At 30.3% G+C, this 26,801-nt stretch overlaps 1 protein-coding gene across 3 annotated transcripts in view; it reads left to right on the top strand.

The window, feature by feature from the left end:
* Nucleotides 1-26,801, top strand: part of LOC106677699 (BTB/POZ domain-containing protein 2) — an 82,767-nt gene that overhangs the window by 26,692 nt on the left and 29,274 nt on the right. The window contains exon 1 of one of the 3 annotated variants that reach the window (XM_014415777.3): nt 12,066-12,198. The exons of 1 other annotated variant lie outside the window; for it this stretch is intronic. The gene's annotated coding sequence lies outside the window, so the exon portion shown is untranslated. Of the gene's footprint in view, nt 1-12,065; nt 12,199-26,801 lie in introns of those variants that run through there. One more of the 3 variants, XM_067049475.1, reaches the window with a different exon arrangement.

Here is a 26,801-nt window from a genome sequence, read left to right as displayed (position 1 = left end):
ATCAGACATTCTTGAAACTCCCAAAACTGTGTTCTAAGTGCCATATACACATAAATATTAAACCAATAATCTTTATGGTTGTATGTTTCCATAAATATATATTATAGTGGACCGAAAATATTTTTTAACGCTATACCGCGGAATGTTTTCCTCTAGGATAAGAGTAAAATTCACAGAAAAAACTCAATTTGTCCAATGCTTCTAAACTTTAAGAAAGCGTATTTTTATCCAATGATTTGTGAAATAATTCAGCAGATGTTTAAAAATGGCATTTGGCATAAACTGGTACAAACGAGTATGGATAACAAAAATAAATTTTAAAAAAATTGCAAATTTTCATTTAAAATTAAAAAAGTTTTTTAGTTTGTGGAAAAAAATGTAATATTGCTAAAATATGGTTCTTTGTTAATGGTTTTTTATGTTTGAAAGATGATATATTCGATAAACCTTTTATAGATGACTTTGAAGGATGTGTAGGTCTAATAAAACTATCTCCCAACTTCTAGCATCGCTCAACTGCTTCAATGTGGCATGGAAATTTATGTAGTTCCATTCCTGTACAATTTTATTAAACTGGGGCATCATTGAATAAATATCATCCATTAGTGACTCTCCATACCAAAGATGGAGATGAAAAGTTCCTGGAACCCATTTACTTGCCAGTAAGTCGATCTTCAGTGGCTTATAGCTCTTGGTCGAAAAATTATTTACTCGAAAATCGTGGTGTAGATTGAAAGAAGTCTAATTAATCTTACAAATCTTTCTGTGTATTGTTGTAAATATATATTTTTTTCATTACTAATTTTTACTTTCACTTACTTAGTTATGGAACAAATAGTAAAGGAAAGTATGGCGATAATATCAACACGTCACAATCAATTTAATAACAGTGGTAAGTAAAAGTTGTGTGATGCGCGCAACAAACCAGTTTTTATTTTTCATTTTCCATCCATATTTTTATCAGATAGATTGAGATGGCATTGTAACACCTTTACCGTTTTGCATATCTCATCTGTACATATAAATTTTAAAGTGTTATTTTTGTCTTGGAGTGCCTTAAATAACTCTAGTCAGACATTAACTAACTCGAAACGCATTTGAGAAACGCTGACATAAGTGGAATAATTTTTAAACACTTGTCTCCTGTCAGATTTTTTTTTCTTTTACTCGTGACTACTTTACTTTGTTTGTTTGTCAACACGATGACTCAAAAGCTCAACGATCTGGATACATTAGATTTTAGTTAGTTTTGGAAACATGCCAATTAAATATTTCATCATCTCAATTTAATATTCGATAGTGTGTATGTATCAAAAAAATCTATTTTAAGTTTCACAAAGCGACCCTAATAATGAATCACAAACACTACACATAACACATCACATCCATTGAAGAATGGTGTCAAAACTGGAGAATAAAAATAAGTCCTGACAAATCCCACCAGATCACCTTTACTCTCCGTCGTAAACCTCTACCCTCCTGTCCTACAGTATCCCTTCTAAATACTCCACTAACCCCTGTTGAATAGATTCGATACTTAGGACTCCATCTTAACAAGACTAACATGGAATCCACACACAAGACTGAAACGACAAGAAATTACTCTTAGATTTTGATTGCTAGACCACCTACTTGACAAAAGCTCTAAACTTCCCATTCACTACAAAAAATTAATATACACTATGGTAATCAGGCCAATTTGAACATATGGAATTGAGCTCTGGGGATCTACCAAACCATCTAATTCCTCCCACATCCAATCCTTACATTCCAAAATCTTACGTAAAATCCTTGATGCTCCTTATTACGTTACAAATAAACTCATCCACAAAGACCTTAACATCCCATCGTTGCAGATTTGGCCTAAAACAGATATGCGTCTTTTCATTCCAAACTCCTTACCCATCCTAACCCATTAGTTCTTAGTCTCTCATCCTTAACAATCCCTGACAATCCTCCGAGGCGAGTGAAAAGAAGATGGCCACGGGACCTTCTAATTTAAATTAATGCTTGAAGTACCACCAACGGATAGTACCTTCCCAAGATTTTCAAGTGTAAATGAAACAGTCCACAGATTTACTTATTGTATTTATTATTTGTACAGTTGTAAATCACATTAAGTAAATAAATAAATTTAAAGAAATTTCATATAATTCGATCTGAATTGTTTGCGTTTATTTTGTAAAACTATGACAGTTATAAAATTATACGAAATTAAAATATAAGTTTGAGAAGATGGTGGAGGCGGGGAGCAATGATACACTAGTAAGCAAAACTTATTTTATTTTTTCTGACGTTTTGGCTTACCCGACTATCTTCTCGCCATTTTGAATTTACGATCAACAATAAACACCTCATTAAAATATACGTGAGTATAATTACCATCACCAGCCGGAATGGCCCCTCCCCATTTCTTGTAACCCCTCAGCTATTATGCCACCAATGTATAACCGCCTTTAGCGGACCATGTTTGCTCATCTTATAATGCCATACGGCAAACCAAGATATAATGTAAATTGTATGTGTATAATGTATTGCATTATATTATTATGTATCCATATAAAAAATAAAGAGGTTTGAAAAAAAACGTGAGTATAATGGTACGGATAAATAAAATATACGAATCCAAACGAACATTTTATATAAACTTTTGTGTTAAACTAAAAAAAATCTGTATGTTATAGCAGAAACATACAATGAATAAATTATTGATTAGAACAGTTCTTTATTGAACAGTCATGGAATATAAATTATAACAGCATCTTTAATGTTTCATTGTTTACCAACATTTATGAGTTCGGAACAATACGAAAGTGTTTTTCTTATAGCTTAATTCTTGCGCAACTAGTTGATTCACTGTTAATCAAACTGATTTCATGATGTCCTAATAGCCTAATAGTCAAATGCAAACGCTTACTGCGTTTTATTGCTTCTGATACTGAGACTTATTGCTACAGAGAAAAGTAGGGTAAGCCGAAATTAGTTGAAATAGGAAATATTTTTTTTTTTACGTGCAGTAGAACTTTTTAATATTGACACGTCCTTCCAACAATAAGTTAGCAAGTGAAGAAATTCATCAATAACTATATTTTTCAAATAACTTAGAATTTTGAATTTCCAAACGTTTTTTACTTTCCCCTACCTAAATATGGAATATATAGTTAAAGAAAGCATTGAGATCGTGATAAATTTCAAATTCGAGTTTTCGACAGAAATATAGGTTTTCAGGTCCTCTGAGTCGAAATAACCAAGTTTCTCGAAATGGTCTGTGTAAGTGTGAACAACCCAAAAAAAGAAAAGTCTTAAGAAACTGAAATTACATATTGAAGGTGGCTACATACTTGGGAAGTGACATCAATTTTTTCGCTAAAATCGATTGCCCGAAAGTGCCGTTATATAGGATCGATTTTCACATTTTTCCCCATTTTCTACAAAACAGCTCTAACGATTTTGATTAAACTGGTAAATAATAAAAAATAATGTGAATAATTGAATAATATAAACTAATGTGAATAATTGAATAATATAAACTAATGTGAAATATTGAATAATATTAACTAATGTTAATAATTGAATAATATAAACTAATGTGAATAATTGAGCAATTAAGTGTTATTTAGTACCAAATAGGCTTTATCATCATTGAAATAGTCTGACAGGGCTTAAAAAATCTTTCTCCAAAGTATCTCCATGTTTCCTTGTTTGAAAAAAATTGGAACAAAAACCCTTCTCTTGGGTTATAGAATTATTTCTTTTTGGTTTCTGATTTGGTTCGATTTTTCTTTGCACATTCTCTCTGTAATCATACTGAAAATGTTAATAAATTTTATTCATTAAAAGATTAAATTTTTTTTATGTTCTTATTACAAGAATTTATTTCTATATCAGTAAAATATAGATTTAGCAGTATACGATCCGATTCCATAAAATTTGAATCACTTTTGGTTAAAACCAGTATACCGGATTATTTCAATTACATAAACAAACACTCAACATTTATCTCTCCGCTAAATCATTCTTGTAACTGACGCATATCTTCAGCGAAAAAGTTACACCATCGCAATCCTTAATCTGGCGCTCCGATTGGAATATCTAGACCAGAGATTTTGTAAATAACATTTATAATCACTAGAATGAGTTACCTCCCGTTGCGATACAGCTAAAAAAAACCTTCAGAGTATTTTGACCCATTTAGACTACGAATCTGAGTCAGCCAAAGGTATGAAGAAAAGGAATCTAATAAGTGTTTGAAGAGTATTGGATGATGTTTGAAGTTTCTCACTTGGTTAGTCAATGTTTGAGGATTATTTAACCAATGCTCTGAGGGAGCGCCGATGATAAGGCGTCGCTTCGTCGCATCCAAGCAGGCTACAACACGTCCAAAGCTACATCACTTAATGCAATCGTTGCTTATCATCAATCACAGTTACAAAAATAACATGATTATTGGTTTATTTGATTTGAAATCTCTTTTTGGAACCGTAAACTTGTTTAGATTTGAAACGTAAAATCATTCATAAAGACCTTAATGTTCCCTATGTAACCGATCTAGCCCGAACCAGATATCACTCCTTCCATTATAAACTCTCTAACCACTCAAACCCCCTAGTTTCTTATCTTGCATCCTCTTTCATTCCTGACAATCCTCTGAGGCGCCTGAAAAGAAGATGGCTACGAGATGTAAAATGTCATTAGAGTGCTACCAATGGGTAGTTTCTCTACATGCCTGTAACACTCCAATTTAACTTAGATCAGATTTACTAAATGTATTATAATGTACAGTTGTAAATAGCAATAAATAAATATTAAAAAAAAAAAGATTTGGAACTTAAGAAAAATCTGTCTGCAAAAAATACTTTTCAATACACAATCTTACCTTCGGTTTCATCGATTGAAATTCTTCTTTAGTCGAGTAGTATCAGCCTTGGGAGACCTCCACTCAAGAAACCATTCGGAATCCGATTTGTATTTCCATAATTCTTATTAGAGACAATATATAAAAAACAATATTGCTTATATAGAAATTTTAATGTACTTTTGATAGTTTTTTTTTTAATAACTTAACCATAATTTAGAAAAAAATATTAAAAAGTTTATATGTTTTAATCATAAGCTCACTTGTGCTGCAATTCTTCCATGGCTGTCTTTATGTGTATTGGGATTCGTTTAGCTCTTTCCACTGACTCCTTTTTTGCTTACTATCTATATTATTTAATACTCATTATCGTAACCTCAATGTCAAATAGAGGTGTCTTTCGGGGGAATTTCGGAGAGAATTTTGTTTACATTATAGAGGAATATTTAAGGTAGCTCTAAATTTCTAAGTTTGATATACGTCAATAAATCGTTTTGCATTTTTAATTAGTGACGTCACACATTGAGTTAAAGTTAGCTTTTTTTTGGCATCGCAAAGAAAATTGAAAACCATTTAAAATAGGAAAAAAAATAGTAAAGTGTGTAGATAACGCCGCTTTGGGTTTCCACCGACGATTTATAAAGATATAAATGAGCTAATTTTACAATTCTTCCTTGAAATTCAATTGATTAAACATTTAATCTCAACGTTCAGAGACTTATAACAATCCTCATAAGATTTTTTCTTTCAAAACCAAGATAAATTTACGTTTCTGAAAAATATAATAGATCATTTGTTACATATTCATCAGAGTGCCGGACGCTGACGAAAGCTTTGTAACTATATCTATTTAAATTTTAAAGAAAGATTTTGGGAAGCATCACGGGGCCTGTGTGCGACAGCCCTGTAGAGAGATTTAGGGGAAACGTTGAACTAATGATTCTTACATTAGTACAATTACATAATTTTATAGTTATAATATTATTTTATATTAGTATTCTTACATAATTACAACATCTTACATTTATTGAAGTATTGACGTCTCAGACGGGTAGGACGTATTACAAATGAATAATAACTAATTCCTCATTATGCTTCTAGAGTCAATGTTTTTGGGACCTAGAAAAGTCAGAAGATATTGCCTGCACAGGATGGTTTGAGTTGTAATAGATACCTACGACAATTCTTTTGAATCCGAAATCGGAGAACAGCAGCACAGGACAGCCTGCGTTAATATATTCACTTCCCATATATCCAATATTTAAATTTGTATCACTTTAATCTTAAATTATCTGTTGATTTAAATAAGAAATGTTTAAGGGACAAGGGGTCATTACCCGGAATATTGATTATAAAGCATACAGACGGGTTTTAAAAACATGTTATTCATAGTACTTACCTCTATACTGTTTAAATTTGTTATTCTGTCAAATCTCTTAATTGATTTTTAAAAAATGATAAAAATTATCCTTATATTATTTTGCCAGAGGTCCATGGTTTAGAACACTCCGCTGTCGTGAGGTATTGTCGACATGATTTAATGCTTTTACACAATAGAATAGTCTCAAATCAAGAAAAATTTGTAGAACTTTTAATTTTTATCTGCGAGTAGTATTGGTCAATGGACAATCTCTCATGAGGAGATCGTAACACCAAAAACAGTAGAAGGGAATCCACACGTATGCAATGCACAAGAATTTTTTTAATACTTCAGGGAAAGTCTGGATATAACTAAGTTGAAATTCGTAATTACCATCCAAAATCTTGTAATGACCAAATTTTCAGAAATTTTTCAAAACTTTCTGATAAAAGTACCATACGACTGGATTATTGTTTATCTTTATGCCTAGAATAACAGTGAAACAAATTATTCATTTTTTAAGAAGGTAGGTTACCGCTTCGAGGTGCGGCGGTTTTCGTATTAAAGCCATGACAATGAGCCTTTGTGCTCCTGTCATAATGCTCACGGTTAAACCAGTCATCTCTTATCTTTCACCTTCCATTTTCCCTTTTAATATTTATTTTTTTGTCGTTTTGTCACCAAGAATAAGAACGTTAAGATAATAATTTCAAGGTACATTCATCAATTAGCTAGTTAATATGAGAAGGTTTTCAAAGCTCCCGAAATAAACTCGGTAATTACTGTTAATAGGAGAGTTTCCGGCTTCCATTAATTTTGAAAGCAACTCTTTACGGTCGGTCACATTACATTTACCTCAGTAGAGAAAATTTCAGGCTCCCGGCACAGGCTAAACCGTGGATCATTATGAAAACAAAAGTACGACTGGATGTGCTAACTCTTTACAAACAAATGATCTTCAGTTGAGCTACTGCAAGGTCAGGGCTACCGCGGCGTGAACTTGTCAAGCACGACATTCTATATCATTAATTTTTGGCCAATAGGAATACTTCTTTTAACAATACAATCCTGTCATGTCTTTGGCCATTGGCCCCGTGATTGTTTACTTTATATTTAAGGTAAGACAAGCTTCATTATCTTGTTTGCGATTAGCCTCAGCAAAGGTAAATATTTTGGTAGTTTATGGCAGATATATACTAATAAATTTACCACAGCTCGGAGTGAGTTATGATTTATTATGCTTTATTTTTGCGACTCGTTATGTAATAAGTAGCCTCTAAAATTATTTGAGGGCGTGGGCTAAAATCCCTTGATCCACTCTGTCAAATCGTTCAGAAAAGAGCAAAAGCTTATATTTAGTTATACTTTGTAATATTCGATTAATCTGGTATTTAAGTCTGGATGTATTAAGTTTTGCTGGATATCCTTTGGAATTAAAACTTTAATTTATTAAGAGTGGTGCAAATTACTTGATGATTATCAAATTACAAAATTTCTCGGTAAATTTTGAAATTATATATAGGCACAACAATATACTTCTTTGTCTTGCGACAGTGGGTCCAAAAGATATAGTTTACATTTAAAAAGAATCTCATTTACTTATTCTTCCAGATATCGAATAGTCAAGATAAATAAAAACCCTTGTTTAATTCCAATGATTTAAAAAAAAATATTTATTGATAATTACAACTGTATTAAAAATGCATACAATAAGTAAATTTGATGTTATTCAATGGCATGATACAGACTCGTGGAGAATCTAGAACTCCAATAACATTTCTAGCGAAAATCTCTCGGCTATTTTATTTCCAGTTACTTGGAATTATCAGGTAATGAAGGAGAAGCCAGGTTATAAACAAATAGGTTTGGGTTGTTTGGAAATTTATCATGAAAGAATTGGTATCTGGTTCTGGCAAAAAGGGTAGCATATGGAACATCGAGGAGGTCCTGATGGATAACTGGATTTGTGACTCAGTAAGGAGCATTAAGGATTTTGGATTAGATACGAGAGGAATTCGATGGTTTAGTGGAGCTCAACTTCTTTTGTCCAGATAGGCCTTATTATTGTCGTATAAATGAGTGTTTTGTAATTATTTGGAGGTTTATATCGTTTGTCTAGTAAATGTTGTAATAGTCAGAATCGACGAGCAGTTTCCTGTCTTTTCAGTCTTGTATGATAATTTAAGACAACACTGCAATTTAATATTTCGAAATTTGTCTTTGTCAAAAGTGTAAAAGTACAGAAAATACACGTTTTAAAGGAATTGACAGTATTCATTCTTAGGTGTATATTAATAGATTAATACAGCAAATTGTTGTAGGAGAGAAAACAATTCTTAAATTGATTGCTTTTCCTCGTTCTTATCAAATTTCATTTGTTATATAATTATTATATCAATTTTTATTCTATAAAATATTATGATAATTATTATAAAATTTGACTCTTGTTTATTGTACTCAAAATATTATATTACCTACTTCCAAAATGTTGGCATGGAGTATTATTTCTAATGGAGTTTTTGATGAAATACCTTATATTGATTTTTTACCTTATTTCTTTAATATTAAAAGCATTATTGTGAGTATTATTTCACCAGACACATGAGGTATCTCACAGATGCCAGGTGACTTATATCTGCCACTTGGTTCATTAAAATTTTTTAAAATATCCCAATTTTTCTGTTTCCCCATAGCTCTGCATCTTTGCAGTGCTGAAATTCTGCACAGATTTTCTCTCTCGAAGATAAGGGTGCCTAGGTAATACTGAACCAACGGGAGTTATATAAAGACTTGGCTAAGTGCGCCTGGTGATGAATAGAGTCCACTTATGCAAAGGAACGGAACATCTATCAGCCGCTGCAAACCTTTGCCAGATTTATGCAGGTACGCTTTTTACGGAATTTACATGAGCTCCGGGCTAGCTAGATTCAGACCTTCTCGCAAATGTACTACTGCCATACAATCAATGATCCGTTGAGTGTTCTTGTGCCTTCTTCAGTGATCATATACATCGCCTTATTTTTGTTCAGTAATACTGGATGGAAATTGGAGTTCTGGCAATGGTCAGATTCTCTACTCAAGTTGAGTGTTTGCAGCTTTAGGGCACTTGCTCAGCCTCCACTGGCTCATTACCAGTAATGCGGCGAGAGGGATGCGCTGGGATCTCTTGAGCTCTGCTCTACCCCTCACACGTGGGGGATAGAGTGGGCTCAGGGATCCTCAGGTCGATTGTGTAAATATTGTATATATTATTTTATCATTATGTTATTTTATTTGTTTATTTTTCATACAGATAGTTTGATTATGTTCATCTTGTCTATTCTTTTGTTTGTATATATTTTAAGAGAGTTTTTTTATTTTTTTTATTTTATTTTTTTTTTTTTTTATTTATTTATTTATTTATTTTTTATTTTAGTATGTATGAGATCATTCATCAATATTACCTATTGCCTACAACTGTGTGGCAGATTGTAATAAATCAGATCAATAAATAAATCTATCAAATAATACTGCATGCGAACATTTTGGAAGTAGGTAATATAATATAATATATTTTGAGTACAATAAACAAGAGTCAAATTTTATAATAATTATCATAATATTTTGTAGAATAAAAGTTGATATCAAATTTTAAAAAATGATAATAAATAAAATTTGTTAGAACTAGGGAAACCAATCAAATTAACAATTTTTTGTCAATTCAATGAATACTGTCAATTCCTTCAAAACGTGTATTTTCTGTACTTTTTACACTTATGACAAAGACAAATTTCAAATATCAAATAGTAGTTTTGTCTTGAATTATCATATACGACTGAAAAGACAGGAAACTTGTCGATTCAGACTATTACAACACTTACTAGACGATGTAAACTTCCAAATAATTACAAAAGAATCATTTATACGATAATAATAAGGCCTATCTGGACATAAGAAGTTGAGGTCCACTAAACCATCGAATTCTTCTCGTCTCTAATCCAAAATCCTTAATGCTCCTTATTGAGTTACAAATCAAGTTATCCATCAGGACCTCCTCGATGTTACCCCTTATTGCCAGAACCAGATATCAATCCTTTGATGATAAACTTCTTAACCACCCAAATCCAAATTTTATACATACTAAGATGTGAAAAAATTAAATAAAAAACGTAACACCTTATGTTTGTAAAACAAATTAATATTTTTTTAGTTATTACTGCTGAGATATAGTTATTATTTTGTTTAATGGATAATAAAATAGATCAAGAAAATATTTTAAAAAATGATTAAGTTCATGTTCTGAATTATTAAAATTTATTGAAAATTAAAACATTATAAACCTGTTAAGAGGTGATATCTCATATTGTTTAGAGTTCAAACTCTCAAATGTATTATTACCAATAGTCCCTGATCAGTGATTTTTTCTTAAAATAATTTTTTTTTCATTAGTGTAATATTCTGTTTAAAGTTTAAATTGTTTTTAATTTGTATAAATGATAAATTTCAATAATTCAGCAAAGGAGGCCATCAATTTTTTACGTTTTATTCTAATATTTTACATTATGTATGGACAACAAAGGAGCAACTGAATTTTTGTCGAAATAAAGGTATAAAATATTCCTCAGGAATATAAAATGAAAAAAAAAATAATATACTAAATATTTTTGTTGTTGTTTGTCCTTGAAGTGACTACTATAAATTAATTCTAGTTCAACAGCTTTTACAAAATTCATCAATATTAGAGTAATCAGTGCTTGCGGGTTACAAGATAACATTTTATCGAGATAATTTTTTTTTTTTTCCTTTTCCTCTAACTAAACGTTTCGGCGTTCAAAAATAATTCTGTTAAATGATCTACAAAGAGAGATTAATATTTACATTTCAATATTATAAATGTTAGATACCGAAACTTTTCACCACGGCACAATTGTTAGGCTAAAACAATTTTGTAGCGCTCTTATTGGTTTAAAAAATTGTGGCACAATTATCTGTATAGTGATTGAATGTGTGGAAGAGGTAAATTACATTTAATTTTTTTTTTTTTTCAACTTTATTTAATTGACAGATATTACAATCTGCCACACTATTGTGGGCAATAGGCTATAGTGGTGAATGATCACATTCGTACTAAAATAAAATAAAATAAGAATGAAAATAAATGAAATGAATAAAAAAAAAAAAATAAATAATAATAATAATAAAAAATTAAATAAAATAAAAAAATACATAAAAATAAATAAAATGTATACAAATAGAAGGATAAAGAAAATTAACATAATCAAACTATGTGTATAAAAAAATAAAATAATGTAATCTCTAGTCAAACAGTGAAAATTAAATTTTTAAAAATAGGATTCACACTAAGTTAATTATTCTTGTAAATTACAGTATTGACAGTGATTAAGAAATTATTTTTTAATATTTCATTGTAAATTGAATAATTTTTTTCAATAGAGCTTATTAAGTAATCAAGAAATTAGTTAAATAATTAACTTCCCAACATCAGTTAAGGAACCACTTGTTTATATGACTATTTTATCTTAAAGATGGTTTAATGAGATCCCTCCGAAATCTTTTTTATACAATTTTTGGAATTACAAGGATGTTATTTCACTTTATTCTTTCATTTTGTATTCTTATGAGATCGTTCTTTTTTTTCGGGAGGCTGTTGCTGGTTACTACAAGAGTATATAGGCAGACTATAAACCGGTTGGCTAGTTTCAATGGGACGATCCCCTTCTTCCAGTGGCCCATAGATTTCGGCTAAGCTGACTCTCTATATTTGCCCCCTGTTGCTGTGCGAATGGCGGATATAGTCACTAACTGGCCAGCGGCCAAAGCTTTTCTCAGGGGAATCTCGGTTCGGCTTATCTGCTATTTCTGTGTCAGTCTTCGGTTCAGTTTCTGCTCGAAAGGTCTTATCTCGAGCTGGTGGAAGGAAATTTGTTTGTGGCCTTTTGATCAACTGCGTCTTAGTCTCAAATAATAAATCGATAATAGTAAGGTAAGTCTTTGGTTTAGGACCTAGCCTTACGACCCAGAATTGTTAGTTTTCTTCAAATCTAGATTACGAATTTTTAGTGTTATTTAATAAATCATATCACTTCATCACGTCTCATATTCCAAATTATTTTCTAATATATTGAGTATACAATCACTCGATTTTTATTTCAGATCAAGATCGAAGTTTAACTTTCTAAATCATTAAATTATCTCTCAAGTGCGCATCTGGAATGATTTAAGAAATGTATATGATTCATTTGAAAAGCTTAAAACGTGTGAATGGGTTTTCATGCAAATACATACAGAATACTTTTAAAATTTAAAAGAATACTTACACAATTTATATCCACTCTTACAACCTTTGGTGCAACCATTTTGGGTGCTTAGTCCAATTCATATATATTTCGCGGTATCTCTCAAATATTTTTTGAGTTAATTCTATTCTAATTCTTTTAATTAGTTAACTCTTTAATGGAACATCTGCAATAATTTGGAAATTTCCAAATTATTTTTAAAAAATTGTACCAAGTCCGGTACATCGCCATTTTGCTGACACTGGGCCCATTCAGAAGATATTCTTTATGTTTTTGAGATAATTTAATAAAATTTCACATGGCCATCGAACCATTTTCATGAAATTTATACTTTTGGATTTTTGTGCAAATAGAATTACTATTCGTCGTAATTTTCTTTTCTGCTTTATCTCGAGAATTTATTATAAATGAGATAAACAAAGTACTTTAAAGAAAAGTCTTCAGATAAGTTCTATCAAAATCTTTAGAGCTGTTTTGGTAATAATGCTTATATAAAAGGATGTGTTTCTGCTGTTGCGCGAAGGTATTGTTGGCCTAAATACTATATTACAAATAAATCATTAAATCGGTCCACGAGTTCAATAGATAACCATAGATAAATAGACTAAGATCTTAAAGGCATTTTTGGGCACATGTTGGAAAACTATATCGAAAATTTCATGATGTTGCAATGAATTTCAATATATAGCAGCTGTAGAAAATAATATAAAATATACAAAAACTTCTCTTTTGGTTGCGAATGAACTCTGAAAAAATATCATATTTTTTTGTTACATCTAAGCGACATAAATATTCTTGTTGTCTGATTTTCTTTAAAACATCGATGAATGATATGTTAAATTTATTAAATCAAATATATTTTCAAATACATATTCAATTATATTTAGTGTTCATTTACTAACCTTAACAGCGAGAAAAATAAAAATGATGGTGTCGATTAATGCTCTTAAAAAAAATTATCATAATTTTAATTCAGAGAAATATTACTACTATTGCATTTCTTGCTGAAATTACGCCTTGCACTTCACATTTTATAAATTGATTAATTAAAATAGAATAAAATTGATTTATTAGATATATTTTCATTGTATTGTATTTTTGAAGAATATACCTAGAAATAACCTAAATTTCATATAGATATAGATGTGGAATAGGTACCAAATAGCAATTTTATTTATGTATATAAATTCCCCTTTTGAAAGAACAGATAGAAAATTTTACATCTTGAACTAATTCCTTTTCAATTTTCAAATATATTAGTTATACAAGGTTTTATTTATAATATTTTTGAAAACACTGCAATTAGTTACAATAAACTGAAATTTCTCCTTGGTTCTTTCCAGGATATCACTCATATGATGAGCTACGCAGATGTATCGTAGTCCTAACTTCTACAAAACAAAAAATCATTTAGTCGGTCCACGAGTTCGATAAATAATCATAAATAAATAGATCTCGATCTAAAAGGCCTATTTTGGCATTGGTTGGAAAACTACATCGGAATACCGCCGTATTCAATGATTTTCATAGCCAGGAGCTGGAGGAAATTATATAAAAACTAAATAAACTTCTTTTTTTGTTGAGAATGAACTTATGTCATATTAATCATCGTAGATTGCTATTATGGAAAGAACTTATGGAAATAGTTGGGGAAAGGGAAATGACAAACATTGCTAAAATTAGAGAAATAGAAAAGAAAACATCAGCATTTTTCTTAAAAAGACATAAAAATAGTGTTTTGTTGTACATGTGAGTTTAAAACAGATTGCATATAAGCATAAATTTGTTAGTTTTTTAATGTTGGGAAAATTGAAAAATAGAGGAACTACAGACTATCTGCCCCTACTTACCGAAAATCGGGGCCTACGTATCATATAATATAAACATGTTATTGATAAAAAGAGACTGCTGACACTTGGACCATGATCCAACTCCATTTGGTATACTATTATCGAACACATTAGGGCGGAAGAAAGGAGATGCGGGCCATCCTTGGCTAGATAACCTTAAATGTACTGTTTGTCCTGTCATTATTATACATCTTCCTTACAACTGTACGAGTGTATAAATCTATGTGTAATAGTTAGTGTCAAACTTAGTATTATATAAACAATTTAATAAATATATATTAAATTAAATCTGTACCGCAAAGAAGTACTGTCACCAGACCTACGGTTGTGTAAGGTGATTTCGTTAGAATCGACCGCCAGATGGGTACCCACTTTATGTGGCTGGATGGACCTCGGAAGGCTTTCCAACCCACAGGGCTGACTCACAGCTACAGTGAAACAGAAAATAACTATCTGCCTTGGTGTTAGTAGCACTAACAAATTTAAAAATAACTTCTGTTCCCCTTAAACTTTGCCCATTCCTCACATAAGAGTTCAGTAAGTACAGAAAATTAATCTGCGCTTCGTGTCCATACTTGGACCTATCAGACTGAATGAAAACATATAAGAAACTTTAAGTATCTTTCTCTCGTAACTCTCGGAAGACTTTTCTACATCATGCGACAGGTACACGAAATTTGGGAAAATATTGATTTAGGAGCTGTATCGTATTATTACAAATTATCATAATTTAAAATGAGCAGGCAATGTTTGATGTAGATGCACTTCATGTACTTGATATGATATGGAGCCAGTGAGAATTGATAATCGTTTGTTGGCCTTTATTTTTCCTGAAGATTGTGTAAAGGAAATATGACATAATGGCTTGGAAATGTGACCAGATTAAAGATTGGGCTGCAACAGTAGTTTATGAAACTTCAATATTATTTAGTTGTTTCATTTTAGACATTAGATAATTTTCCACAAGATTAAAAGCCTAAAAATTGTTTACATAAATTATTAAAATATCCAATTTATAATAAAAAATGTTAATATAAAATTATTTTTATTTATTTATATTTCTTTTTCGTTATTTCTGAAAACAAATGGTTACAATTTTATAAATTTGAAACGGGACAGTCTAGAACCTTCAAATTTGGTTCATTACCCTCCCTTTCCTCTACAATTCAGCGTGTCGTTAATAATAAAAAAAGAAGAACAATGCAAATCCTTTCTTTGCTGAAATTATCCCTCTTCTCTCCTCTGCTATTAATTCGATACACATTTTATATAGGATTCACATAGTGTTGATGAATCATGACAATCGCGTAACCAGATGAAATTATAACTGATCAAATTGGGTTTAGTCGTAAGAAAGACTGAATTCAGTTGTGCGCAATTAAGTTAAAATCGGATGGCATTCATAGCATTAACAATATATTCAGTATTTCCTGATATAACTAAAATATTGTATGTTATTCCAAAATTGTCCCACTTGGCACAGAAGCGCGGTGAGACACTGACAAGGCAACGGTTTCGGCTACCGTTCTAGAGGTAACATCTCGAGGTGGGACTGAATCAGCAGAGATAAAGCCCCTTCCCACACTAATCAGACAACTTACTCAGGGTTATTGTTCTTGGAACGCTTTATTAACTAGTGATCTTACGGTCGAAGGATTGAAATGCGGTACAATGCTAAAGTGGCATATCTGCATATTTCCCATATTGGTTTAATGTGGTTTTCTTTGTCTCCGTCAAAAAGACTTAATTGAATATATGAAGTCACTAATTAAAATACGAAATGATGAATATACTTATAGTGACATAATATATTTGCGGCTAACCTGATATTTGGAACCATAATTGAAGCACAGCGGTCTCAGAAATTTTTATATGCGCCACTGCGGCGGTATTGAGCCGACAATATGTTCTCTAAGATAACAGAGAAAATTAATAAACCGAGTGGGTATTTCAATAAATAGCGTAATTTTCTTGTAAACTTACTTTCAATAAATTCTAATTCCTTTGAAAAAAAGAATTAAATTAACTTCAATTCTCATACCAAATTTTTTATATTTTTTTCTTTTTCTTAAAATATTTATTCACACCTGTCAATAGTATCTACAATCAGTGAATTGGATGTAGAAAAACTTTTTAAACATACCATTAGAGGTTTGTTTGTTGAATGCCACCTCCGTCTAGTGTGATATTAAAATTATTAAACGAGTAAATCCTTCACGCAAATAGTCCTATTTAGGATATGAGATGCCCACTGAGGAATAGCTTTGTGGCTGAAGATAAGGATGTGCCTGGTAAAGAAGTTGAATGATATTATATTAAAGCTGCAAATCGTGCTTTTCTTGAAAAAAGAAATATTTCATAACTAAATATGAATGAATGTTTTTGCATATGCCATCTTCTTCTCCAAAATAAATTGAAGTATCGTCGCTTCTCTTGTGTTAAATAATTAATTAGAACACAGGCTATATCTAATAGCAAAACTATTTAGTTTAATAATTATTTTACAAATAAACATTGAACAATTAATATAAGTAAAGCTGGTTATTGATTTTTTTTTTATCTAATTATTTTCTTATCTTCAGTTTCACTGATTCAAAAAACAAAAAAAAATTGTCCTCAAATTAAAGTTAAAATCAAATTTGATTTTGAGAAGAATAATTGTACGTTTAAATATTGATGAAGTGTATTAAAAAAAAAAATAATAAAAACAAAATGACTGTTTTCAACAAAAAGAAATATATTTTTATTTCTTTAATAAGAGAAAGAAATGCTTTATTCATTGATTGATGCTGTCCAAATACATCGGGTTGCTACATTACAGAGCATGTTGAATTGTTGAATTGCTTTGTAAGATGTATTTTTGGGTTCCCTAGGCACTCTCAAGTCTCCCGCTGGTATTCCGAGTTGAAGTGGCTCTATCCAACCTCCCAAAGGTAATACCTCCTTGGTGTTTTTCTATTCCAAGTTCTTAACATCAAAAACCTACCTATATCCTAAATCTCCTCACTCTTCGTTCATCCATCCACTCATTAAGCACCAGATCCCATCCGAATAATTTATATATGCCCTCCTATAGAACCTCCTTCTTTAGCAAATCCTTCGTCATACGTGCAACCACCCTCTGGAATCCTCTTCCCATCTCCATTCGCCAGTCCTCATCCATTCTCTCCTTTAAACAACACATATTCCTTCATTTATTGAATAACCAAACCTCCACATCTTTGTAATCAAATAAATAGGCAGGTATTGATTAACATTATAAACAGTAGTAAAGCCAATATACCAATGTAATTTCATTCTACTATCTGAAATTTTGTAAACGCTCGCCAGATAAAAATCTCACTATATGAACCATGGACATATGTCCCAGAATAAAGTTATTTTTTCATTTCATTTCATTTCATACTAATCAATCCGTGATCGGACATATATAAATTACATATTTTTATATGATATAATAAAATAGAAAGGAAACATTTTTTTTCCACAGTTTTCTTTTACAATTAATACCAGTCTACATACTAAATACAAGTTTTTCAATTTATTCCTTTTTTTTCTTTCCCTTCTATTTCACAATTTCTATTTCATTTGATCGACAAATTCACTCTCTCGAATTCCCCTATATAACATATATTAAAATATTAAAAATAATAAAATAATAAATAAAAAACAAACTAAATAAAATTATATGAAAGTGGGTGTGGCAGAAGTTGTAAAATTCTAAAATTTCGAACTTCTTAGCGAATTACTGTGACGTTCATGGAGGGCCATTCTACTTTTCTATTTTACCATTCCAATGACATGAATATGGATAGTAGGCATATCCTTTAATAATCCAAACTCCCTTACACGTAGGCGAGTATTTCTGTCTCGATTTGATTCAAAAATTTGCTACACAACCTCATCAATCTCCACCGAAGGTTTCCCTAAGCCCTTCTGTTCTAAGGACGTTTCTGAATTCCTTTTCCAACCAAACCCGTAATAAACGATGGCCAAGGACACCTTCACATTAAGTATAAATAATTTTTTATGCTGTTTCAGTGGCTATAGTTTCATATGAAACCATATTTCTTCCTTTAGCTGCAGATAAACCAACGCTTTATTTCACGGGTCAAATTTTGGAGAACAAGTTTACTTAATTAATCTTTAATGTTAAATTCCAATCTGGTATTAATAATAATATGTAAGTTTAATTTATTTATGCAGGATATTAGTTATTGGTAACAAAGAATAGGTTTAAAGTACATATTTACATTCCTTGATGAAATTATGATAAAACAGTAATTTTTTGTTTAAACACCTATTTATTTTCATATTAATCAAAGGAAGTCATGTTGGTAAGGTATACCGCTTTTATTTTTGCTTAGGCATACCTTATATTTTATATTCCATGCCTTATTCATAAAGATTATTTTCGCTATTGCATCTACGTATCAACTATCATTCTACCTTTTTAAATATAATTTATAAAGTAATTTCCAAATCTATTCGTCAATAAATATCAATAATGATGAGGCATTGTAACAAGAACTCGGTAATGAAAATGTTCTTAAATTATTCAAGTAACATTTATGTATTAAATGTCAGTGTTAAGTTATTATAGAAAGTTGATGGACTTATTTTCGCTTTATGTTTTTCCACTCAACTTTCAACTTAACGTGTAAAACTTTTCACGCTTTATTTAAGGAAATAGGATCGCGTCAGGATTTGTCTATAATAATTTATGCTAAATTTATCCGCCACCAATTGACGAGGAATCTGCTCCACGATCTTGGCACAATTTCAAGAGCGCATATTTTCCTCATTCATAAATAGATTCGTGGTTCAGCTTGATCCGAAACCGCTGGCTAGTTCAATAGGGAAATATCGAAACTACCATCAAAATCAAAGTTAATCATAATGAGGAAGGAATTAATTCCATTTTGTTCCTTTTTTTGACTTTCTATACTTATGTTTTTTTCCCGAAGAAAGCTAATTTTATTTTTATGACGCATATTTTCGTGGGGTATTTAACAAAGGAACACTGTAAAATGAAGATAAAAATTATTTTCCTTTTTTGATTTATTATTTATTTTTCACTTCTGGAACTTAAGTTTCGAGCTGATAGCCAATCATCGGTTTTTCTATTCTATTTTCTGCAATTTTATATTATGATTTATTGTAATTTTCTATTATCAACTAATATTTATTATAATTACTTGTTAATTTTGATTTTTTTAAGGTTTAATTTTGTTCCCTTAACTATTCAAAATTCATGTTAAAATAATTGAATATCTTGTACTGCCTTATTGGTTTAGATGCTTAATTTTATATTTTCATCATTATTCTTTTTTTATTGAGAATAAAAATTAGATGGAAGATAATAAAGTAAACAGGGTGCATATTGAAAGAAATATAAAAATAGCATAATAAGGTTTTAAAGTGAGTATTTAAGAACAAAGTTTGGCTGATTTGTTGTATTATATGATTGTTTTATAAAACAATGATATAATACAAAACATTTGAATAAACTTACGTAAAATTTATTTGATAATAAATATAAGAAGATGGTCAGGGTTGCGGTAAAAAAAAAGAAGAACAAATAGTTTAAAACTATTTAAACTATTTGTTCTTCTTTTTTTTTACCGCAACCCTGACCATCTTCTTATATTTGAATGTTTACGGTCAACTATATATACATATGTATTATCTGATTATAATTTCAAGGAATTCAATAATACCACACCATAGTTCTTCATGTTTTAGTTTTCACAACCTGATACGACGTTATTAAATTATATGTTAGTAGACGGAAATTAAATTATAATAAATATTTTTTATGAGTTCATTTTTTTATTATTTAACAGTTTGTTATGTTAAATTTTATAGAATTAAACGTTAAATAATTCAAACATGTATTATCTTATTGTTTTATAACCATCATTAGATCAGCCAAAATTTATTTTAAAATATTCACTTTTAAAACTTTTTCTTACCTTATTATTGCTATTTTCATATTTCCGTCAATATCCGCCTTGTTTACTTTATTATCTTCCATATAATTTTTATTTTCAATGAAAAAACAACAATGATGAAAATGTAAAATTATGCATATAAGCCAATAAGGCAGTAGAAAATTTTCAAATATTGTAACAAACGTTTTAAAGTGTTAAATCTGTAAGATTTAAAATGAAAAAATTTCAAATAATTAGTTAAAATGATTATAAAAAATGTTTATTATCAATAGAAAATTAAACTGAATCATAATGGATGATTACAGATTATAGGTAAGGAATCAGATGATGAATAAGGTAGTCCAGCTAAAAGTGAAAAGAAGTGAAAACTAAAACATGAAGAAGTATGGTGAAGTTTTATTAAATTCCTTAAGCTAAACGACAAAGATCAAATGTTTATATCAAATTTAACCTGGAACGCTAGATATTCTCTTAGTAGAAAACTAGTGAATATTTTTAGGGGAGGAAGAATTTAAAAGAGGCTTACTTGATCACTCAACCCTGCATTGAGGATCTAATCGAGGGGCTAAATCAGGCTGTGACCACAATCCCTTCCGGGAATACAGTAAGGTCGCCATGAATCACGCACCCCTAAAATAAATTTTGTTTCTTCTTCCAGGAGATGATTGATTTTTTATCTTTGACTAGTTGTGCCCCGTGGTTTAATGATTAAATTTATATTATACATGCATGTTTCATCCACGTAATTAGTAAAATATTAGTTACCTTTGATTGACCGAGTAACATTCGAAATTAATGGTAAAAAAGGTAAGACAATCACAAAAATAAGAAATCTAACTTCACAGAGCACTTTACGTCTGATGGCTGTTTTAATCACGGAACAAAAATAATATTTATGTTTTTTTTTTCCGTTTCGTTGAAGTAAAATACATTGGAAAACATTTCAGAAATTAATAGTTGTACAAATATAATTAAACACAAGGGCCATGTAGAAAACAATTTAATTAATAATAATAACCACCAAAAATACCAATTTTTTCAGTTTCATTTTATGTAAAGATTTACAAGGAAATGAATTAGTCTAAGCAGCAATCAAGTTTAAATTTTTAGAATTTCAAATTTAGTAGTACATTTATTAGTAGTTTATGTAGTACATAAGCTACCCGGGGTATGAATGTTTCACTACAACAATTACGGTCACGTACCTAAGCAAGCTTTTAATTTTATGGTTCACAGCATCATATTGTAAAGCCTGCATTCTTCATTAATGCACAATACCTAATATATAATATCTAATATCCAACATATATATATTATATTATTACAATATATCGAACGCAATAAAGAATTTTTCAATGTGAATTACACAATATTATGGAACAGTTAGGAGAGGACGAAGTCGGTTACCATAGATTTTGGTTTACGATTTTTTTTTTGTAATACTTGAAGTAAATTTGAATGTTGCTGCTGTCAAATTAATTCTTCGGCTATCATTTTTTATAGGACCTCTTATCTTTATTTTTCCCTGTCTTTGCAGTCTTGTGTGAGGATTCCAAGATAGTCATTTGTCCAACTGTAGTCCAATCTAGCGGATCTGTTCTACAGGGGTAAGAGCAACATCATTAAAGTATACTGTAGTCGGCAGGTTTACGACGTGTAAGGTGATTTGATAGGATTTTTGAGATTTATTTTTATCCTCCAATTCAAGGGTTGTGATATGGGACCTGTTGTTTAAAAAAATGTTCTCTACTCCTCCCTCACAAAAAAAAAAAGATTTTCCGGAAGGTCTCAAACGATTTCAATACTGGCATACTTGTAAGGGTTAGTTGGCACAGGTGAAGAAGGATGGAGTTGGTTGGTGTGCTATAATTTATGAGAAAAAAATTGCTCTTAATACCTGAATAGTTCTCATACAAATATTTTTTGTTACTTGAAAATTATGGCTTTCTATACCGAGGTTAACCAATACTTAACCTACACACATATATTGGCAATTCGTACCAATTTACCTTGTTTCTGCTGCCATTCTGTTAAGCTTTGGTTGTACAAGTGTCCTATGGTGAATCATCATTTTGAGCTGGTTTAGATTCTGTCAGATAAGAAATCTTACTATGAAGGAGCGATCCATGGAACTAAATAAGGAGCCTAAGCAATCTCACTTTCAGCGAAGGAGATTTCATCGAATCTATATCCGGTCAGGGAAAATTCTAATTTCTTTCAGTCAGATTGTTGATTCATGACTATTGAAATTCATTGTCCTCTCTGTCTCATTTTTGAGCCTATTCGTTTTTCTTTTACGTCTTTCGGCTGATAATGAATTTTTAACTGAGATGTTGGTGAAAAGTTTATTATCTCCTTCAATAGGAATATACAAAAACAACTTTAAGTTAATTTAATTATCAGTTAATATTTTAAATCTGATAGTTAATTTATTTTGTTCCATGAAATTTCTGAAAATGTTTGTCAAAATAGTTTCCTAAATAATATTAAAAATCTTAATAAACAGCTGGGGTGTTTATTACCAAAATGGCGAGTTTTAGAGCATATCGTTGTCCTTTGTTCTAGCAAAGAACCGTTCTTTAAGTTTTATAAATATAAATTAAATGCAACATTGGACCCAACTTATTCTTCATTATAAGTGCTTTAAAGTCATTACGATGTAAATTAATTTAACATAATTTTGAGAAAACGGTAGTTTTATTCGAATCGTTGCAAGCCTATGGATTATAGGAAATTTTTTTTTCTGAATATCATTTGAGAATCAATGATATGGACGCGAGCAGCACTACTCCCAATATTTTTTAAATATTTAAATATGGCTATTATGAAAATCATTAGGAGGCATCTCTTGTTGATGAGTCAAATTTGGTCTGAAAATATTATTTTGTATTACCTATTTGGCAAAGGAAAATCCAAATTTTAAAATAAATCGATTATTTTATGGATGTAGAATTTTATTTGCCAATCTTTATTTATGTGAAGTGAATACCTTAAATTTTGATTGCATGTGCCTAAATTGTGAATCTGCTCTAATTTTTATTTTAGTTACCAATTGAAGGGTTCATTAATGTATTAATGAATAAAGGAGACCGTTATTTCCACCAACCTGAACTGATATAAAAACGCTGGTGACTGACCTAAATACGGACATAGCGGGCACCCTAAGCAGTATTGATGTTCAGCTTAGGAGCGGGGCCGGGCGGCGCGCTGGGTAGGCAGCTCCGCATAACGCAACAGCCTGTCTAAAATAGACTGTTGACAGCCCTCTTCACCATTCCGCTGATTCACCCTTTATAAATAAATAAATAAATATATATATATGGATGTGTGCGTGTATATATATATACACACACACACATCCACAATATGAAACCATATACATACATGTGTGCGTTAATATTTAGTTGTTTTGATTTGCAACTAACTGTATTTTTCAATTAAATCATATATCCACAACAAAGACGTACTTCTGTATAGTATATGTTGCAAATAGCCGCAGCTTTGTATACATTAAATCTAAAACAACAATTCAAAAAGTTTATGTGGATTAGTATTAAGTGTTATGTGTAGAACAAACTGATTCTGCCCCAGTATTCCAACATAATACATATATGTATATTCTCTCTCTCTCTCTCTCTCTCTCTCTCTCTCTCTCTCTCTCTCTCTCTCTCTCTCTCTCTCTCCATTTTTTTTTTACTTGTCTATATTTTCTATTTTTTTATATATATAAAGCAAGAATATTAGGATTTGAAAATGTCAAATAAAAAGTTTACTTTTTCATCAACTTCTTCATTTATTTTAGTAATTAATAATTACCCTATAAAAACCCCTCCGGTATGTAAACTGTTAAATGTGAGTTAAAACACAACATAATCAAACGTTTCAGAGCTATGATTACGTTATAAATTAGTAAAAAGTTTGGGTCTGCTAGACTCCAACTCACCAGATGTGTTTGATAAATTCCAACTAATCAGTTAATTCAGTTAAAAAATCTACTATATGCTTAGTCCATCTAAATATTTTATTTTAACGTGTTTCCAAAATTCATTGATAAAAAAAAATCTAATTTTTATATTGTAAAAATTTTCATCTAATTTTTTTTTTAACTTAATGGACTGGATATCAAGTTGAGTTCTCACGGCCGGACCGTGGACTTCTGAACTATAGGAACAATCGATATCGATAAAAGTACAACATTCATTTTTAAAACAAGTTCACTTAACATTATTATCTTGAATAAGTTTGAATTAAATTTGTACAAAACAGGAAAATAATTTGTGAAAATAGATAATGGAATTTGTAGAAGGCTTAATAAGCAATATTCAACGCCTTAAAAAATATTAAATTAATGTCCATTCCGTTAAGATTTATTTCTGTAACGGAGAAGCACGTAGTGAAAGATAAATTATATCTTCAAATTTAAAATATTAGTAACTAACTAAAAAAAAGATGAAATCTGGACCATTCACTGGTTGCACTGCACTATTCAATTAGAATTTGAAATTTTTCTTTAAGAAGAAAGCATAAGCTACTTTTTTTAAAACATGCCAAAAAAGAGAATAAGGTAAATAAAAATATTCACTTTGTCCTTCCTAGTTATACTGACAAAGATACTTGGAATTCCGCAAAGGCTCTAAGACATTTTGGTTTTAGCTCATAAAGGGAAGAGAGTTACCCTAACTACCCTCCAACTTCCTTCCTCTAATTCAGAGGTTTCTAACCGGAGTTCCGTGAAGTAATTTAGGAATGGGTCGTTCTACGACATCTCAACATAGCTGTAAGCCCTACCATCTCACATTTTCTTTAATTTTGCAAAGGTTGGTGTTGGTATCCTAATCTTTCTTAGCATTTGCTGGAGGGTTCCAACACACAAAACAGGTTGTGAACCACTGCTATCTTGGTCATTCACTATGACGGAAAAGACTTAATGAAATTGTAACTTCTGGGACAATTACTCATTGAAATCACTATTGATTTTAAAGGTGTGCTTAAAGTTAGAATAGAAGGATTGTGCAAGATAATCGAATGGTATTTTTAAAAATATGGACTTTATCAGAAAAAAAAGTTTCTTAATAAATCCGAAAAATATCATGTGAAAGTAAAAGAAAGATAATATATAATATAATATTGGGGCAGTTATTTATTTAGTTTTAAGAATTAAGGAATAGCTTGCTTATTTCCAATATTGCTACAATTGTTGTATCGGTTTGATTTCCAACTCTTCAGACAGCAAATCGTCATTTCAAAGGGAAATGACTCAAGGCCATTCTTACAATCAACATTCAATTAATTAATATCAATTAATTGCGATTAATTTAAATAATTTGATTCCTATTCTTACTCTATGAATCACAAACTAATTCGTCCATTAGTGCTGAAGTGTAGATATCTGTTTATTTACACTTGGAAAAAAAAATTATATCTTAATAGCCTCTGATTTAGAAACACTTATTACATTCCGTCAGTAGCATGTCACCTTTTTATTTTATAATTTGTATTAAATTGTCATTGAAAATAATATTTTATTTTTAGCAATAATTAACAATAACATTTTTCAGATTTTTGAAATGACAGAGCAACGTGTATACAATAAAAAATGAATCTTTACATCTCACTTTAACAATTCATTTCTAAGATTTCTGAGCATAAGAAACTCAAAAACATGGAATTGAGTCCATTATTTCTGTTAAGTTAAATATCTTGTAAAATATTGGTTTTCTACATATTTTTGTTTTAAAAACAAAAGTATCTTTGATTAAAAAAATAATAATAATAATAATAATACGATATTGTTCTATGATTTTTTTTCTGGTTAATATTTTTTTTTACTGGCCCTACGTTGCATACCTATTTGATTAAAGTTTTCCTTAATAATTTTAAATAATATTCTTATAACTTTAAAATTCTTTAAAAATATATATATTTTTTATTTTTGATTCATACTTATTCATATATCATATAAATGAGCATTTAAAATCTATAGAGACGTATAATTTTCAATTTTTTTATAATTTAAAAAATAGAATTCTAAGAGGACCTTCACAAATAAATAAACAACGCATGGTTAAAAAGTTCAATAAGATGTATTAAATCGCTAATAATATCACTATTTTTTCGAAACATTTAAATAACAGCTAAAGCCAATTGAAATCATTTAGCAACCATTTTTTTTTCGAAATCCAGCCTTATTGCACATCTGGATCATAATGGAAATCCCCATTAATAACTTCAACTATAAAGGTATTGTCGCTTTTGAGGTAGAGCGATCGATAAGTCAGTGAGTCAGGTGGTACCAACAGGTCAGACCGCTGTTATCATAGAGATTATTAGTTAATTATTGATAATTACACATCTTTATCAATATTGAAATGTAAATTTAGTTTCTCCCAACTTATTCCTGTCGAACAGATCCGTTACTTAGGACTACATCTCGACAAACGACTGACATGGAATCCTCATACAAGACTAAAAAGACAAGAAACTGCT

This window comes from Halyomorpha halys, unplaced genomic scaffold (assembly GCF_000696795.3).
Source record: "Halyomorpha halys isolate HHAL.00 unplaced genomic scaffold, Hhal_1.1 Scaffold106.1, whole genome shotgun sequence".
NCBI lineage: Eukaryota > Metazoa > Arthropoda > Insecta > Hemiptera > Pentatomidae > Halyomorpha > Halyomorpha halys.
This window is presented reverse-complemented; position numbering and strand designations above follow the sequence as displayed.